At 36.3% G+C, this 19,976-nt stretch overlaps 1 pseudogene; it reads left to right on the top strand.

Annotated features, from left to right (window-relative positions):
* Positions 1-19,622: 19,622 nt before the first annotated feature.
* Positions 19,623-19,741, top strand: LOC118614477 (annotated as a pseudogene).
* The last annotated feature ends 235 nt before the right edge of the window (positions 19,742-19,976 follow it).

Genomic DNA, 19,976 nt, shown 5'->3' with positions numbered 1-19,976 from the left:
GGAAAATGAGCTATTTGTTTGGCTGGAGCTTCCCTTACAAAGGATTTAAGAATCCCAATGGTAAATCATGGATGAAATTTCAAATTAGCACGTTAAAATTCATTTACTAAGGTTTGTTTTTTCTTTTCTCCATTCGCTAAAGATTCAATGGTTTATTAGCTTTTAGACTATAGTTTTGTTTTGTTTTGTTTTGTTTCCAAGTATTAAGTCTTAGAAACAGAGAACAGGGAAAATACAGTTCTGAAAGTAAATGGAAGCTTGCTGGGACATTCCAACCTAAAGTAAATAACACTGCCTAAATTGTAGAATTCTCTTGCTTCCCTAATGGAGGTCTCTAGTGCCTTATTTCTGTATTATTATATTATATGAGGAGCAATTAGATGCTGAGAATTATTAAGGAACAGATTGTTTTGAGAACTTAGGACTCATCCTTTGAGTGATTTGTAGTCCAGTTCTGTATTGCTTTCTAAGCTTCAATGAAGCCCTTTAAAGTCTAGAATTCTACCGGCAAAATCTATGAGCGATTATTTTATTTCACACAAATATTATGATAGTGCTTCATCATTAAACTGAAAAGCAAAGAACACTGAGGGTCTTCTCAGGGCTCTACACAAGTTTCCTTGTCTGTGTTGTAAGATTAGACCAGATGTCTCCAAATGACACAGCTCCAGGACAGAGATGAAAGGTGAATAAATGAAGTCGGGCTTGATGGAGGTTGAGTGCCATGGGTGATTAAATACCTCTTCAGTGGTAGGTTGGGTTACAGGATTTAGTTATTTAACTTTACCCCTGCTCACATCTATGCTGTGAGTTTTGAAGTTCCCCTATTAAAGAGGAAGCATACTTTCCTCCATTCCTTGATTTCAGCTCAGCCACATGACTTGCTTTGCCCACTTGAAGGAGATAGACACAAAGGTGTGCTACGTATGAGCCTAGACATTGAGAAGGCTTGTGTGTTCCCCTTACCCTGTCTGTTTCTCTCCTCGCCATGAGAAGAAGCTGTCCAGCTAATCTGCTGGTGGTAGAGGAGAACGAGGGACATGTGGAGCAGAGCCAAACCACCCCAGAGGAACCCGGCCTTAGATCAGCTGAACCCAGCTGCCCCCCAGGCTCACGAATGAAACAAATGCTTATTATGGCATGCAGCAGGCTGAGCTTTTGAGGTTGTGTACTCTGCAGCATAATCAGGGCCATAGAACTAATTTGCTCTGTTTACTCTGGATATATTTTCTTTTCTGCAACACGAGAGTGTTAAGATAGAGCTGGTGTTCCAAATTCACATTGCCTTCGGGGCAAGAAGGAAAAGTAAATGAAGGAAGGAAGATGGTGTTTCCTGCCCTCTCATATACCCGTTCTAAAAAGGGTAGGCGCCACTCAGCTCCAGCCAAAAGTGAATGCCCCGCCTACCTATTTCTACTGGTTGCCAAATACCTATTTCACAAGAGAAGCTAAAAATATGGATTTTTTAAAATTTGGAAACTTCAAAAATATTTTTTAATTTGTAGAACTCTGTATTGGCAGGATGAATAAATAATAGATATAGATATAGTTAGATATAGATGATAGATATAAGTTAGATATAGATATAGATATAGATATAGATATAGATATAGATACAGATACATAGCTATCACAAGGTCACCCTTAGAGTCTGTCGGCCTCTATTAGCTAATTTTCAGTAATCATTAGCATTCAGTGCATTGCAAGTCTACTGTGTGCTTCAGCTTATCCTAGTTATATTTCATTTTATAATGAACTCAGCAAAAATTTTTTAAAATATATCACAAAACATGATCTTTTGTCCCCAAAGGAATATCTTACAAATATTGTCACAGCATAAAAGCTAGAAAAAAACAATCAAAAAACAAAAATACAAAAGACAAAAACCTCCAATTACCTAAAATTTTTAGTTATTTCAAAAGTTTAAAAATAATCAACCTAATTATATATAGAATGTGGCTTTTCTTTATTTCATCAAAAGGACTTTTTTTCTGGAAACTATAAAATCTATTCTTGTTTTACAGGATGCAAATTTTAATATTGTTTATGTTAAGCAATCTAAGGTCTACCTCTGAATATGTGTCCATCAGAGGAGAATAAAAATTGTTAAGACCTTTAAATAATATTTCTTAATAAATTAGCTTTCAACTGGACAAATGGCCTGGTGTCTCTGTTAAAAGGAAACCAGGAAGCCTTATTTAAATCTTTATTAGCTGCTGATTAGGCCAACAAGAGGGCGCCTATCTCCGGATTTCTTTGACTGTGGATTATAAACCCTAGATAATTAAATGGAAGGGATATAACCTCTTCACAGGGTTCTTGATTGGATTAATGATTATACATGACTTGCAAAATAGGGACTCTCCGTGTGTGTGTGTGTGTGTGTGTGTGTGTGTGTGAATTTAATTTAAATAAAATTTGCTTAGTCCCATCCAACTGCATATTGGGTACAGGGCAAGGCACTGTAGAGAACACAAGAGGGACAATTCTTGCTCTGAAACAATGTATGATTAAATAAAGATCAAATGCAGGAGGTAATAATAACCTGGGGAGATTTCGTTTTACATTTAGAATGAAAGTTTAAGGCATATTAATAACTATTGCTTTATACATCATTATACTTGGAGAAGCTTCTCTCCATGTTAGGTTCTCTCTATTCCTTTTCCTTGATGGTTTTTAGGATTCCTTAACCAAAAAGGAAAGGGGGTTGTTTAATACTTGTTGAGTGCCAATGATATGCTAGCTTAATTTACTTTATCTGCACAACTCTGTAGAGTAAAGCTTTTACAGAATGAGAAAAATGAGGCTCAGGAGAGCCTGTAAATCAGCAGAGACATCGCTTCTTCCCAGAAGCCTTCCTTGATCTCCAAAGTCTGAGAAAATTGCCCTGTGAGCATCCTAACCCCATCAAAAGCTTCCATTCCAGCACTGAGAACACTTCACAGTGATATTTGCTTTCTTCCCACCTCTTCTACTGAACCATGAACACTTGAAGGCAAGCGTTTGGCATAGAGTATTATCCAATAAATGTGTGAGAAAATGTTTACATTTGGTTAAGGTCGTACAAAACAATCAAGGTTTTCCTAAATATAAACCCCTTGCACTTGCTACTGGACTGCTACTTTAAAAGCTGAAGAATTAGGAAACATTTTATAAAATTTCTCTTCACTAAACGAATGGGACTACATCCAATTAAAAATCTTCTACACAAAGAAGGAAATAATCAACAGAGTAATGAGAGACAACCTATAGAATCAAAGAAATTATTTGCAAACCATATATATCTGATAAGGTGTTAATATCCAAAATATAGAAGGAACTTAAACAACTGAATAACTAGAAAACAAATAACCTGATTTAAAAATGGACAATGGACTTGAATAGATAAATCTCAAATACATTCAAACAGCCAACAAATGAAAAAATACTCAACATCACTAATCATCAGGGAAACCCAAATCAAAACCACAGTGAAATATACCTCACACCTGTAAGACTATTATCAAAAAGACAATAGATCAGTATTGGAGAGGCTGTAGAGAAAAGAAAACCGTTATACACTGTTGGTGGGAATATATATTGTACAGCTATTATAGCAAACAGTATGGAGGTTTGTCAAGGAATTGTGATTCTCTACCATATGAATCCCACCTCTGGGTATATACCCAAAGAAAATGAAATCAGTATCTTGAAGAGATATCTGAAATCTTAAATGTTTTAGATTCACTTACACTCCACATAAACATTCTCCATTTTAATCTTCATTAGAAAATTTAAATCAATACCCAGCACATGACTGGTTATGGTGCTGTTTCCCAAAATGAAATGATAATTATCACTTGGGGATCTGCTAAAAAGCATGGGACGTATGGTCTGATGTGGACTTCCTCAGCCACCTTCTAGATACAAAAGAGCCTGGGAACCTGCTTTAAAGTGCCTCAGGTGTTTATCATTAAACATGTTCAGAAAACACTGGTTGAAAATTGTAGTAAGGTGTATGATGAGGTGGACTTCGAAGAAAAAGACATTTATTTTATCTACTCCTATGTCTGGAGATCTAGAAGGCGATTTAACTTGGAGAAGCTGTATTTGAAACCAGAATATTTCAGGTACCCTCTCCTGCGTAAGGATGAGGGAAGCTGACACCCACTGCTTCAGGTATGAACAAAGGCCACCCTTCCTAGTACAATACGGAACTCTAGGGAGGGGTCGCATTAAAATGCACAAGGATTCAGGAGCCTGGAGTGAAGGGGTGAGCTCCCAAACTCTAACAGAAGACTCTAAAACTTAAGAGGCTGACTGAGACAAATCCGCGGACTCTTGACAAGACTTAGTGGCAGAGAATGGCAATAAGGCCTAGGAAAATAAATTACTGTGTAGGTAAAAAGAGAGATCAGTGGGTGGGACCATGCACCAAACTGAGGACTAGAATAGAAATGAATGTGAAGACTCCAGGTTAGCGGACACCATAACTCCCTTTGTTCCAGGCCCCCCGTAAAAAGAGCTGCTCACTAGCGAAATGGTTGCTCAAGAGGGTCCACAGAACTTTGATTGGCTTTCACTTTTCAGGATCTATGTTGAGGGGTGTAGGCTCGTTGTTCCTGGGGGGCAGGGGCAGTACACAACTGAAGAGAAATGTGCATTGCTATCTCCCACTGCCTAGCTTAGCGCACTCCATACCCACGTTGGAGGTGGAGACCCCCGTCCTCCCGAGGGAAGAGCAGAGGGGTGGGGAACCATTCCCTTATGAGGGAGCCTGTTGGCTCTTAAAACACCTTTGTGCCTTTGTAAAGACTGAACAGGAAGCTGGTGTGTAGACTTGAAGTTTATCAAACCAGCCCCTCGTGGCAGTGGTGGACAACTAGAAGTCCTTCTTGATTCCTTTTCTGAAAATCAAGACCCATTTCCAGACTTCCAGTTACCAGCTGTGTGCTTCTTATAATGTAGACTCTAAGATGACAGGGAGTGTTGACTGCGTGTCCGCTGATACATCCCCTGAGCTGAGCCCATCACTGGGCACACAGTAGGCTCTTGATACACATTTATTAAATGAAGAAATCAATGAATAATTGAACAGAGATCTGGAATTGATACATACATAGTCTCTTTTTAAGATCTCAGCTTACCAGTGAAAGCAAAAACACCAAAATTCATTATACTGTCTGATATTGTGTGTAATATTAATATCGTTAATTAAATAATTTAATTATTATATTATCACAATAACCATCATCGACAATTAATTGAATAATATTCATTTCAGTACCCTAATAAAGATGATTACTGTTATTAATATAATATTAGATTTATGTTAATGCATAACAATGTGTAAAATGCTTCAGGAGTGCACAGAAAGGAAATATTCATCCTGAGGGGTGAAGGGCCCGGCCTGGGCCGAGGGAGACAGAGTGAGGTCAGAGGGAAGATGCGCTGTGGAGGCGGGGAGGGCCACGAACAGGGGCTGTGGAAGTGCGTGCAGAGTTTCTTGTTTGGATTTTTTTTTCAATAAATATGTTTCATTAAAAAAAAAAAACAGTCGAGACATATTTAAGGGAAATGGTCAAAACAAAACAAAAACAAAGACAATAAAACAGCAAGAACCAAAACACATCCCGTTTCTCGGGTGACAGTTCCACTGAGGTTAGCAAGGGCGCTCCTTCCCCCGCCTCTCCCAGCTCGTCCGGCCGTGCTTTCCCTCTGCTCTCTGTTTTCCTCCCACCTTCGTCCTGATCTTCTCACACACTGCACAGAGCTGCTGGAGACTGTGTACTTGCAATGGCCAGAAAGCCACTTCCTTGAGATGTCCTTCCTACCTTCTACTCCCTCTGCCTGGGATGTTTCTGCCCCGTCCCATTTTCTCCCCCACCTGGGTATTTCCTGCTCATCTCCCATTTCACAGCCTCCAGGAAGACTTCAGCCGCTGAGCTCAAGGTCGTGCCTTTCTCCACACTACCGAAGCACCGTGTATATCCGTTCCTGTGTGTCTGAACACACTGCATGGAACCCTGTCTAATCTGCAGCAGGGCTGTTCTCCTCTGCCCTGGTCACCAGTGTGAATCACCTGCATTTATCACCGGGCTTGAATTTCTAAGTGTTTACTCCTCCTTCGTGAAGGAAATGGCCGACTCTATGTTTTCTCCTGTTCCATCTAGCATTCTGCATGATTTGGGACTTTGGGCAGCTGTGCCTGAATTTGCAAGGACCACGATATTGGCCTTCACCCAGGGCCCTGCTGTGTATGCCTTTACGTGCAGACACAGGATTGACAGAGATGATCTTTGCCTTGCTAATAAAGTCAGTGGACTCTCTATGTGCACGCACTTCAGGAATACAGTTTTATTCCTCCTTTGAACTATTGGATATGTTTCCCCTAGGATGCAAGTGAGACTTTTTGTCTCTCACTGGGACAATAAAAAGGATTGATACAACATAGACAGAAAATGGTGGTTCAGTAGTTGAATCGCAGCTCAGCTCCTCGGCCCTCTCCTCATAAACATGATTTTCCAGAGATGTCGTAACACAGGACAAAGGAGGACTGAGGTTCCTAGGTATCTGGCTTATATTATGTTGAGAATTCAAATCTTAGATGGTGGTTTGGATGAGACATCTCAAAAATACCTTCCCTGCCTGCACCGTTATGAACTATTTACTAGCTAGTCAAACACGAATCTGTTTCCCACCACTAAAGTGAGCTTGGCCGGCACATGAAACTCTTCTGTGTGAGAAAGATCTGATGATTCCACTCCCAGCTTCGAATCTGTTTCCAGACAGCGAGTTCGTAAAATGTTTAATACACTGAGTTCAAAATCAGAAAAACAGGCTACCCGACTCAGCTCAGCCAAGGTTTGGTGGTTGGATCCGAAGAATTTAAAGAGACCAGTGATAGCATTGCCTTTTGAAGCCCGAGAATGTCAGAGGCAGGGAGCAGCAAAGTCCTTGGGATGTGGGAGGTGATGGATCGTTTTACTTTTAAAAGTTATTCTTCAGTTGCGCTCTTTCTTGATATCAGAAAAATAAAAATGTATTTTCTCACAAGAATACACACAAAGAAGATGCACGAAATGCATATAAAGGTTTAGAGCAGCTTTATTCATAATGGCCCCTAACTGAAGGCAACCCGAGTGTCCTTCAGTGAGTGAATGATTGAATAGACTGAGGTGCATCCATAGCCTGGAATGCTGTTCAGGAGGGATAATTGAACCAATAGCACGTGTGACAACGTGGATGAGTCTCTGGAAGTTACACCGAAAAAAAAAAAGTCAGCCTCAGATGGTTACGTGCTGTGTGCTTCCATATGTACGGAATTCTTAAATGGATAAAATTGCAATAGTCTCATTTTATGAAATTTTAGTTACCTAAGTGTTATGTATCTTTAAAATAATATGTTTTTGTTTATTCTCATTGTGGTGCATGTTCATTGCAGTGTTAAGAAAAAACATAATTCATACCTGACACTGTACGGTATTCTTGAGAGCTGCATACAAGCATGCTATCAATGAGTCTATTGAGTGTTAACTGATTGGATTATTAACGTTTTATTTTACTTCAGTCAAGTCTTTGTGATGATGGACAGATTTGTGGTATTCACATCTGATTAAATTTGTCAATAACATATTTTCTTTTTATTTTTACATTTTTTTCATTTCACGTATCCTCCCACTGTCTGCCCTTCGTTCTCTATCTCTTGGTCCATTGCCATTTTATTTTGTTTTAAAAATAATTTTAAAATATTACTTTCCAATTGCCCAAGTGAGGAAAAAAAAAAAACTGACAATGGAAACCAGATCGGTGGTTGCCAGAGATTGAAGGTGAGAGGAGGATCAGCACGAGGGAAACTTGTGATGGAATGGTTGTGTGTCTCCTGTCTACACGGATGATGAACTTGCAGGCAGCAACACGCGCGTGCGCGCGCACACACACACATACACACACGAGTACATGCACGCAATGCTAATCAAATCCGATGTCAATTTCCTGGTTTTGACACTGAAGTCTAGTTGTACAAGATATTGTCGTTATTGGAGACTGAGGGACATGGTATCTCTCTATACGTTCTTTAGTGTGTGCAACTTCCTTCGAATCTATGACTACTTCACAATAAAAAGTTATAAGAAATTATCTTCCCTCTTAAAATTTTGGTGGCATTTGAGGAAGTGGAACCCCAGTCCTTACTGGATGTCATTTTTTCCTCTGCTTTTTCTTTGCTTTTGGTTATTTTTAGAAGTTTTAGATGAGTTGAGAGGATTTAGATTATGACTGGTGATATTGTTAGATTTTTATGCATATGCAATGTGGGAGTTAATTGTTGATCTATTTATACCCCAAATAGAACAAGCACAAAATCCCAAGGATTATAGAAATAAACATTACAGTCAGGCTTGCTAACCTTAGCATCTGTGATGGTGAAGGGTGCTGGTGTATCACCGGCACCATGTCCTACTTTCCTGTACCACTGGCTCTCACTACATTGCTGCCACGTTTCATTTAGCATTTGCCCCACATTGGCTTGTGTTGCTGTTTATTCCAATGGTGTGTGCCTTTCTCTAACTGGGCTATGAGATCCCATGATCAAGAACCATGCCAATGTATAATAGGTACCCTATAAATAAAAAAAGTGGAGGTAATGTTTGCCAGGCATCTTCAGTTGTATCGAATCCTGTTTCAATTAAAATATTTTCTCATACAAGTGACAGCAAAACCAATCCAAACTGAATCAAACAGAAAGGAAAATGCATCGATTCATGTAACTGAGAAATCTAGGAGTATGTTTGGCTTCAGAACATGCTTCTCTCCATCATCAACTCTGCTTTTTCCATATTGTCTCCATTGCCAATAAGGTTCTGAACTTAGGGTCACAAAGAGACTACAGCTGCCTTGATTCCACTCCATCCAGAGGTCCAGCTGAGCAGTCTTTTTGGATAATTTCCATGGAAATCCATGTATTCCCTCTTTTCTGGCTATACTAGGTCACATTTCTATCTCTGAGCCCACCACTGGCCCAAGGCCACCAGCTTTGCCTTTGTATCCCCACAAAAACCTTGCCAACTAAGACAAATTGGGGACAGTAGTTCCACCAAAGTAGGAAACATCTCTTAAGTTGGGCAGACACTCAACAATTATCCCTTATAAAAATTTAGAGACTCCTACTTCCCTTTTGTGAAGAGCTCATATAGTGGAAGGGGAATCTTTATGAAGCTTTGGAGTGGTTATTGGAGATCTGATTATTAGTGGTTTGCTTCCTGCATCAACAGAACACAAATGTGAATAAGAGATTTATTATTCAATGTGCTATTAAATGTTAAGGTGGCCCGTTTGTCCTATGACTGACTTGTTTTAATGTTAATAAATAAGTTTACGGTGCTTTTTTTTTTCTTTTTAGTTTTACTAGTTCAAATGACATCGGTAGAATTTATAATCTGTGCAGCAGTGTTGAAGAGCTAATTGGTTTTAGTTTATATTCAACAAAGACTTCATTATCTTCACTCCCCTCAAGAGAAATCCTTAATTCAGACTCATAATTTCCATGCTGTAATGCATGGATGATTCAAGCATCTAAAATGGGTAATTATGAGTGATAATGGCACCCCTCTGCAGTCCTATTTTCACCTTGTTTCTGTTAATGACCTTGGAAAATTTGGCGGTGTGGCTCATGCTGTCAGGAACTTTCAGGTATGGCAGCTTGTCACTCTGTGCTTCCTGGCTGAGCCACATCCTGGTTGTGGTTCCTTTCGCTGCCAGAATCGTGTAAAAGACTCCTACCTGAGATAGACTCTATTGCCTAGTATTGTGGCCTTCATATTAAAGTACACAGTGAAAAAGGTGAGATGACTATGACACAATTAGAGACCAGTTACTGGAAATTCTTTTATTAAACAAATGTATTATTTAGACTCCAGGTTGAAACTCCTTGATATACTAGTTAGAAATACATAGACAGGTGTTTTAACCCCAAAAGACTAGTTTTCCTAAAATAATCATTTAATCATATTATTTCCAAGATAAAAACAAGAAGCCAAAGCTTACTTTTGTCAAAAGAATACAAATTAGATAGGTCTGAAATGTAAGACTTTACAAAACCTACTTCATTTTAAATACCATTGTCAAATATAAGTATTTTATTGTGAGTCAACTCAAACGCTTTGCAAACCTGATAAGGGTATGCATTACAAATAAAAGCGTTTGGAATACTATAAAATGATTTTTCTGTTCTGGTGTTTTGGACTTGCATTTGCATATTGGTTTGTTTGATGTTTTGAAAAATAATCAACATACATTATATATACCTCAAAGCATCATGTTTTGAAAATATTTATGTTACCGAGAAAAGTTTCATAAAATAAAGTAAAATAAAATAAGTCTAAAGGAAAAAAAATAGTAACACAAAAATAGAGGTTATCGCATTTGCTTGGAGGATTGGGTGAGGATTCTGGAGAACTGAACCTTAAAGTTTAAAATAAAAAGATCATATCTTATGAAACTATTTTTTACCCAGTATTATGCTAGTCACCGTACTGGAAAGAAGCAAATTTGAATATTTGAGGAACTTAAAATCTGGAAAGATCTGGAACTGTTTGTTGGCAGTGGCGTGGTCCAGCAGTGATCCAAAACTTGAGGAAAGGAGTGAATCACTGTGACTGTGCACTGTGAGTAATTCTGTCCCAAGAGTTGAATTGGGCTGGATGCCCTAAGAGGAGATGGATGAGGAAGCAGGGGCTGGTCAGTTGTGTCCCATCGTGGCCGAAAAACAGAGAAGGAACTAAAGAAAGAATAGCTTACTGGAAACCTTTAGGATTAAAGAATATTAAGGAGGAGGGTATCTGGAGAGAAATAAAAGCGAGAATTGAGAGAATAAGTTTTTCAGGAAGTTATGTGGTAAATAGAAGGGGCATCTAAGTGTTATTTTAATGTTAACGTGTTATTTTGTAATTATGAATATTTTTATTTGTATCTACTCAAATATTAATGCCTTCTCATTTACACATAATATGCAGATGAAAAAGAAGATAAAAACAACATAAAATCACTTAACCAATCAAGAGCAAAACTTTGTAATTAATTCAGCAAAATCTACAAAAAAATTTTAAAAATTCACGTGATTTTAAAGTTTGGACATTCCTTTATATTAGAACCTAAATTAGAACCACAACGTTTCCCTAGTGATTTAATCATTTCATTTCAGTGTCTCAGCCCCCGAATGATTTATTCTTCACCCACAGAATCACTTACTATTTTAACGCTAGCATTGGGAGAAAAAGTGGAAATCAGCCACTTAAAGATGCATTCTCAAGATCAGAAAGAAAACTATTATGGTGAAAAAGAAAAAAGGCCAACACTTGGCCATCAAAAGTTTATAGTTACAGGTCCCTTTCTCTTTTATAACACTTTATATCAAATATTAGACACCCAAGAAAAAACAATTAAGGAATGAATACAGAGGAGCTAGTAACGAAAAGCCAGTTTCCCACCTCATTCTTCCCTGCCTGATTCCACTAACCAGTGGCTACTCATTTTAGCCATTCCTATTTTAGTTTTGGGGGGAGGTTACCTACTCTACATTCATTGTGTTTACGCTATAAATTCTCGGTCTTCCAACTCCTTCAAATGAAAGAAGAGTCTTCACCACCCATCACTCTACCTTTCTCTCGAGTTCTGATAGTTTTATTATTTGCAAGCTTTCTATTAGTTATCTGTTAATTAAAAACAAACAAACAAACACAAAACTCTGGATGTCTTGTTCTATTGACACCTGGTACTGTTACAAGAAAGCTGAAAATATCGGAAACCCAACCTTCCTTCCAACTTTGCTCTCACCTCTGGCTCCTAAATTCTGCCAGCTGACAGAATTTATCTCATTAACTAGATGGTGGACCTTGTCTACAATCCTTTATGTTGTTTATGTCTTCTCTCATTTTCCCCCATGCTCTTTGCCATTTTGTTTCTGCCCTAGAAGGTGCCATAAATGTTATGGTAATAAACCAGTCTTAAACAGAACTTGAGATGCATACATAGGGGAACATACTAATCTTTGCAACAATTAAATGAGATTAGTATTTTAAATCACTGTATTGTTTTATGAATACCTAGTAAGTGGTGGAGCTTAGATTAAAAACACAGACGGTTTTGTTACAGAGTTCATGTTATTAAATTTTAATGAGAAAAAAGTATATCTCTGTATATACTTTATATGTATTACATTAAATATAGTAAATTACATTAAAAAGGTAAATTAACTATAGTAAAACACATATATGTTGTGTATATTTACTACGGTTTGTTTTTATAATTTTCTATTTAATTTATTCTATTCCTTGATTCACCCATTTCCCTTAGGTACAGTCATTTATTTATTTATCTTGGGCCTTTTCTTTCATGCCTCTGGTTTTCTTCTTATGTCTGTTGTTGATCATCGTTTGTCCTGTATTTAGGAACGATGACCTGGTTGAATGTCTGTGGCCAGTCCGGGCCACCTTTGCTTTTGTATAGCTAGGTCTGTGTACCATAGACTGATTTTGAACTCTGCAAATACGGGTAGGCCTTCAGGATGACCAGAATTTTCTCAGTGTGACCAAGAGGGTTGTTGGACATTAACGTGAGGACTCTGCTCTGGGTCCCAAACCTACGATGACAGCCTTTGTTTCCTGTCTGTGTGGGAAGTGAAGGTGGGTCGACAGGCAAAGCCGTCCAGGAGACAGACATCAGTGAATGATCTGCAGGGTGGCCAGGCCCTGTATTTACTCCTCCTAGCTTCTGTTAAGTTTTGTCTCTTTGTCCAGGGAAGAGCAGCAGCCCCATCCCGCCATTTAGCGGGCTCATCCAGCATTTCGTCTCCTCTCTTCTTGAAACCATTAACCACTTCAACATAATTTCAGATTTCTAAGCTTCAATAAGCCTTTGTCGATCAATGCTCCTGTCCCCTTCTTTTCATCATTTTATATTTCTTCTGATTGGTGAGAGATCGAGTACTTCGCTCTCTGTCTTCTACGTTACAGGAAGGCAAAGTGGGCCGGAGTGGTTGCTAAGTGAGCCAGCCTGTAGTATTTGCCACTGAGTGATCGTAGGTAACACTTTAGGCAATTTGGCTGTCACCTTTGTCTGAGATCTGCCTCACAGTTGTCTTGTCTTTTTTGACATCTTCCCACATCCTAGTTTTTCCTTTACTGAGTTTGTCAGTGATTCCCCATATATTGTGATTTGGAGTTACAGATCCAGTGTCATTTTCAATGCAACATATATTTCTGATTTCCATTCTCTGTCTCTCTTCAATCTCTTTGTCTCTGTCTCTGCTGAAGAGGAGGCGTTGGCGATTGGTTTCTTACTTCTTCCATTTTAGAACTAGACTCTCATTCTTATTTTAGAGGTGTCTCTGATAAGAATAAATCCACACACGTATTTTTCAATCTGCCACCTAGAAATGGTAATTTCCTTTTAAATTAAATTGAAATTCCATTTTTAAATGTTTTCTCATTCATAATGGCCTTCTAATCAGGAAGCAGGCAGTATGGTACTAGGACACTTCCCTGATAATCTTTCTCTGAAAAAAAAATTCCTCAGAAATTGTTAAAAACTTTCAGTTGGTGGTCAACTTTGCTAAAGACATGTTAACTGTGTTTTTCTTTTCAGGTTTGAGAGAAAAACAACATCGAGATTTTAGATGCTTTAAAAACCTTAGCTTCCTATGAATTGTTCCTCTTGCAATGATATAGGTTGCTTTGCTGAATCTCTACACTACAGCTGTCTGTGAAAACTGTAGTATCTTAAAATTGCTGTAAACTGGAGGTTGATGGCCAGGATGTAAGTTAAAATTGTGTTCTCTAAAATAACTATCTATAACCTACTCTATGATTTAATTTGTTCAGTTCTTCATTCACTTGAGGGCAGTGAACTAGCAAGACTTGGCCTATGTTTGTAGTCACTAATCTTATATGTTGATTAGGTATCTTACATACTTTTATCATTTGATTCTCATCATAACTCTGAGAGATATGTATAGATATTACTGTTTCCGTCTTATAGTTCAGAAAAATGAGACTTAATAAGGTTAAGTAATTCACCCTACGCCATACAGCCGGCACCATAGCCAGGATTGGAATCCAAACCATTGGCAACTTTGTTGTTTTCATTTTTATTATAATTTACAAATAATTTTATACTTGGTTCGTAATTAGTATTAACAATTGGCCCAAAACCATGGTATGCAGATCTTAGAAAGTTTTGTTCGATTCTCCATTATTATATTAACAAGAAAGAGGCTATTGAATCATTTTAGATAGACCTACATGTAGAATCTATATTAGTCTCTATTTGCAAAAACGATGGTAACAACGGTAAAACACGTTTAGAAAGAGATTTGCTTATATTCATTCAGTCAGACAACTCTTATCATTTGTGCACCTATCTCGTTCCAAATATTGCATCAGAAAATTGCATGTATAATAGTGAAAGATATAAGGAATGTTAAGTTATGGAGCATATATTTCTAGAGGAAATGGCATTAAATAAATGTACAATTATTTATATGAGTATTTATGCATATAAATGTTATACAGGATTTGTATGGGGGCTGTTATACTCAAGAAATACTCTGAAGGATGTGGGGAAACATTGGGAAGAAAGAAGGGCTTCCTACTTAGGTACTATAGTTGGGGCCATCATTCTTACGCCAAGAAAAGGGTGAACATGACAAAGCGGAAGGGATCCTGTTCTGGATAGTTTACTTTTATCCAGTCATCCATTCATGAACACTTATTTACATATCTTGGCTATTGTGAATAATGCTTCAATGAACATGGAGGTGCAGATATCTTTGAGATAGTGATTTCATCTCTCTTGGGTATATACCCAGAAGTGGTATTGCTGGACCATATGGAAATTCTATTTTTAATTTCTTGAGGAAACTCCATACTGTTTTTCATGGTGGCTGTACCCGTTTAAATTCCCACAAATCATTTACAAGGGTTCCCTTTTCTCCATGTTCTCACGTTTTCCTAGGATTGCACTCCCAGATAAAATGTTTAGTCCAATTTTTTTGCCTTAAGCTTTCTAGAAACCTAGTCTAAAACAATTTCTTAAATGTCTAATTCCGCAAAATATGTGCAATAATTCCAAAAAAAATAATACCAAAGTCAATTCCAAAAAACTGTTGAAAGATCTTTTTTGCAGTTCTTTCTACCCCACGATATGTCCTGCAAGGAATGAGTAGTCAAAATATGTTTTTCAGAGTCACTTAAAAAAATTCTCTGTGTGGTCATACCCCAATTTGATACTCAGTTAGATTCATTTGTTTGTTTTACATTTTTAATTTAAAAAATTTATAAAACATCTTTTTATTGTTACCAGGTCAAACTATAAAGCAGGAGGTATTATAGAGGTCAAATTTCCATCCTTGTCCTATCCTTTTCTTTTCTCTCTCTTTTAAAGTGACATTTTATTTCTTTTGGTTTGGTTTACCCTTTCATATTTTCCAGCCTTCTGCTATTGGAAATATTCTCTCAATGGACATGGGCTAAGATTTTTTAATCCATCAATTTGTTGGCAAAATAAAATAGTGATGATAAAATATAGTGGCTATCTGAATTTTTTACACATCCATTCAGTCACATGCTATGGTTTATGGAGTACAAATATGCAGACAAATGGATACATTAAAAATACATATTGCTGAGTGAGAAATCAGTTTGCAGAAACAATTACGGGAAGGAGGAATTATTATAATCCTCAATGCAATACTATATATCACATAGATATCGTTCATAGATATATCATCTATCTATTATCTATCTAATCTATCTATCATCTATCTACCTATCATCATCTATCATCTATCTATCATGAAAGAGACTTTAAAGGGCACACATTAAATACATAAAATCATAGCAGCGTGATGTCTGAAGACAATAACAAGGTACTGGGATTCAGAATAATGATCAAGTGGGGCTTAAAGAATATATTCATTTTTTTTGCATTATAAAATAGTTATAATAAAGAGCTTGGAGCCATGTCAGTAACTTTATCTTTTCATCATGATGTGGGTTGGAGGATATTAATGTCTGAGAAGTACAAATAAGGGCTCTGTTGATTTGTGAGTGGCACTTCAAAATCAGTGCTGCATTTACATACAAATGACAAAAAAAAAACCTTTAGTAAAACTAGACTTATACTATTATTGCTATGTATTAACATCATGGTAGAATTGTGAAAGATTTTTAATGCTCCCTTTTTTTCTGTTAATGCAGTGATTGAACAAAAACATTTTTAGAGTCAATGAAGGTGTCCACTCCCTCTTGTTTTCTTGGAAATCACCCAAAACTAAAATGATAATAAGAATATAAGTACACATTTCATTTTGCAATTAACATAAGAGATATTTGTAAAAATGTCCACCTATGTGAAAAAAATATAAAATAGAAGCCTACTAAAAATCACGCCAAATACCAACCAAAAATCAAACCAAATAATGGAGGGAGAACTAAAAAGAAATAAGTTTATTTGTCCTCAGAGCCCAGAAAAGTTTTTTTTTTTTTTAATGCAAAGACTGGGTTAGATATTTAAAGAAATTAAATAAAAATAAAAGAGACAATTTCTAGATTCAAGAAAAATGATAATATTAAGAACCTATTACATACCACACAACACTCTAAGGACTTAGATGTCTCAAATCAATTAATATTGGTCTGAGGTTTTCTTTTCATGTGATGTCATTCCCTCCAGACTTACTGAGATAAAATTGGTATACAAAAAAAACTGCATGCAATTAATACATATAATTTGGTGAGTCTGCGCAAATGTATACATTTACGTAACCATTACTACATTCCAGGTAATAAACATATCTTTCACCTCTAAAAGTTTCCTTGCATTCCTCCTTTTTTTCAAATGGTAGAACATTTAACACGAGATGTACCTTCTTCACAAAATTAAGTATGTGATACCTTGTTATTAACGATAGGCACTATGCTAAGTAACAGATCACTGGAAATTACGCATCTTAAACAACTGTAACTGTATACCCATTCTTGCGATGTCTTAATCTGGATTTGAAATCAGGAAAATTATGGATTTTAAAATGTTAGTATATATTTCCTTTCCCTCTCTTATAGGAAATATTCTATGTAAAATAGGTATTATTTCTTACTTAGGTAATTGCGATAGGCCTAGGTATGTATATTTTTGTATTTATCCTGCTTTAGATTTTTTCTTTTTGAGGTTTTTAGAATTGTTGCTTTTGTCTTTCATTGTCTTTCATGGAAAAAATGGTTATTATATCTTCAAATATTTTTTCTGTTAATACTCTATCCCTTTCTCTTTTGGAACTTCAGGTAAACGTGTTAGAATTTGCAATATTGTTTCATAGCTCTTTGATACTATTTTTTGTTTTCAAACTTTTTCTTTCTGTGTTACGGTTTGGATAATTCTTGACATATCCTCAAGTTCACTGATTCTGTTCTTTGTTGTTCACCATCTGATGATGAGCCCATCTGATTCTTTATCTCTGATGCCATGTTTTTCATTTGTTTGATTTTTTTCTCATGGTTTGTCTAAAATTTCCCATTGTTTTATGCATGACTTTCAGCTTTTCTCATTAAACTTTTTGCACTTTTATTCTAGGATTTTTAATTCCTTGTGTGATATATTCAAAATATGGGATGACACTGAGCCTGGTTGTCTTGATTGTGTGTGTGTGTGTGTGTGTGTGTGTGTGTGCGCGCGTGCGCGCGCATGTCATAAATTACAGAGAACTGCAAACACACAATGTCTTGCCCATCTAGTGGCAGAGAGCTGGAGAGTGGACATGGACTCCCTCTGAATCTGAGACTCACAGAAATTCTAAACTGTCCCACTAGCCTGCAATCTTTAAGAATTTATTAAAATTTCAGTTCTTTTCTTCTCACCTATTTTTATGTCTACCTTCTCTTGCTACTCAGTATGAATATTTCCTGTGCCTCATTTCTTTTTGGAGGGCCTTGTCTCCTTTTCATTTAGTTTATCTGGTTGCTTTGAGACATCAGCTCTCAGATGGGTTTAAAAAATGTTATAGGTTCTGTGGATCGTCTAGGTTTTCTTGTTAGGGTAGGAATGACAGTCTCTTGGAATGTCTCACATTGTGGGAATAGACCCAAATAAGATTTTAACCAAAAATTGGTCCCTATTTTGGGGAGGATAAAGTGGTGAGAATGGAAATGAGCCAGGTAAAATACTCCTCTATTGAATGAATGACTACGAATAATGCTTAAAAATAGGTGAACCAAGAGATAGAAATACAGGTGAATACTAGAAGAATGTTAAAGGATTTAAAAGTGGTCAGTCCTAAAAAAGGTAGAAGTAGTAGACCATTATAAGGGGAACCAATAGGAGGAGAAGAAGCAAGAAACTTCCCTTTTTTTGTTATAATCCTTTGTCATTATTTGTATTTTAAACTTTTTTATTAAAAATTATTGGGGTGATATTGATCACAAAGTTCAATAAGTTTCAAGTGTATAGTTCAACAGCATGTCATACATATATTGTATTGTGAGTTCACTGTCTATAGTAGTTAGATTTTTTCTGTCAAGAATTATTTTTTTAAATATTAAATTATTTTTGTACAGTTGATAAACCTTTCACTTTCTTAATAAAACTTTTGTTTTAGTAAAAACAAAACCCACATGGTCAGTGTAAAATATCTAAGTGCAAAATATCTAATATAGAAACATCCCTCCTTTCCTCCTAAAAAAAAAAAAAGAAAAAAAGTAAGCAAACATGAAGAAAATAAAACCAAAATATCCATTACTTGGAAATAACTATGGTAAATATTTGGTAATAATCTTTCTAACAATCTTTCCACATGATTAAAATTAGACAAACATATTGATAAATTATTTATGTGTATATATATATATTAAGTTATAAACATTTTTACCATTTATAAAACAATACTATAACTATCTCTTTCTAAAAAAACTATATATTTTTTAAAAGACAGTGAATATACCAATTTATTTACACATTCATAGTTTACTTCATTATTAGATAGATATTAAAAATGCAACCCATAGGAGTTAGAATTTTTTTTCCAAAAGCACTCAGGTAATTTATGACAGTCAGGACTAGAACTCAGATTTTCAGATCCTCAGTTCTGTGTTTTTTCCAACTTACTAGGTTGTTTACATTTGCATTTTAAACTTTATTGGATTTTTACAAGCTATTGTAATGAATTTTTGTTAGTGTGTTACCAAATAAATTTCTTGAATCATATCTGGCTTTGTCACCTAATTGATCTTAACATTATTTGAACATTTCAAGCAAGAGAAAAATATTGTTAATGCAGATGAGAATCAAGAATGATTGGTTTTTAAAGGTAGACCACTGTTATTATGAGTCCAGAATCTGTGAATCACTAGATTTTTAAAATAATTGAGCTAATAATTATCCCAAACAAGCTAGATTCAAATTCATATTTAATTAAATTTTTAACAGTGATTTTGATAAATGAGATTGTGTACAATTTTTTCCACTTAGTGACTATCAGCTGAGAGGAAAACATTTCAAAAATACATTAAAATTTTAAATATTTTTTAAAATATTGGAATAACCTATTTAAACATTCTAATTATGAAAGATTCTAATTGTTTAAAATGCAATTAATAGTCTAGGGCCATGCTACCCTGAACAAGCCCAATCTTGTCTGATCTCGGAAGCTAAGCAGGGCTGGGCCTGGTTAGTACTTGGATGGGAGACCACCCAGGAAGACCAGGTGCTGTAGGCTAGTATTTTAAGTTGAAAATCACCCAGAAATTACAAACATCATTTGTATGCAACCCCTCTTTGGCTTTAATTAAATCTTCTATCCACCTCTACCCTTAAGGACTGTTGAGAAATGTTCTTGGTAAATTGGCAGGCAAGTGTGACCTTAAACTTTATTACTTTGAATGAAGAAGTGAGTGGGTTTTAGAGGACAATTAATTGTCTCCACTATGTTGACGTTAGTAGGTGCTTGGTAC

Source organism: Rousettus aegyptiacus, unplaced genomic scaffold (assembly GCF_014176215.1).
Source record: "Rousettus aegyptiacus isolate mRouAeg1 unplaced genomic scaffold, mRouAeg1.p scaffold_m13_p_2, whole genome shotgun sequence".
NCBI classification, from domain to species: Eukaryota; Metazoa; Chordata; class Mammalia; order Chiroptera; family Pteropodidae; genus Rousettus; species Rousettus aegyptiacus.
Note: the sequence above shows the minus strand (reverse complement) of the source record. Positions and strands in the feature narration are given on the sequence as shown.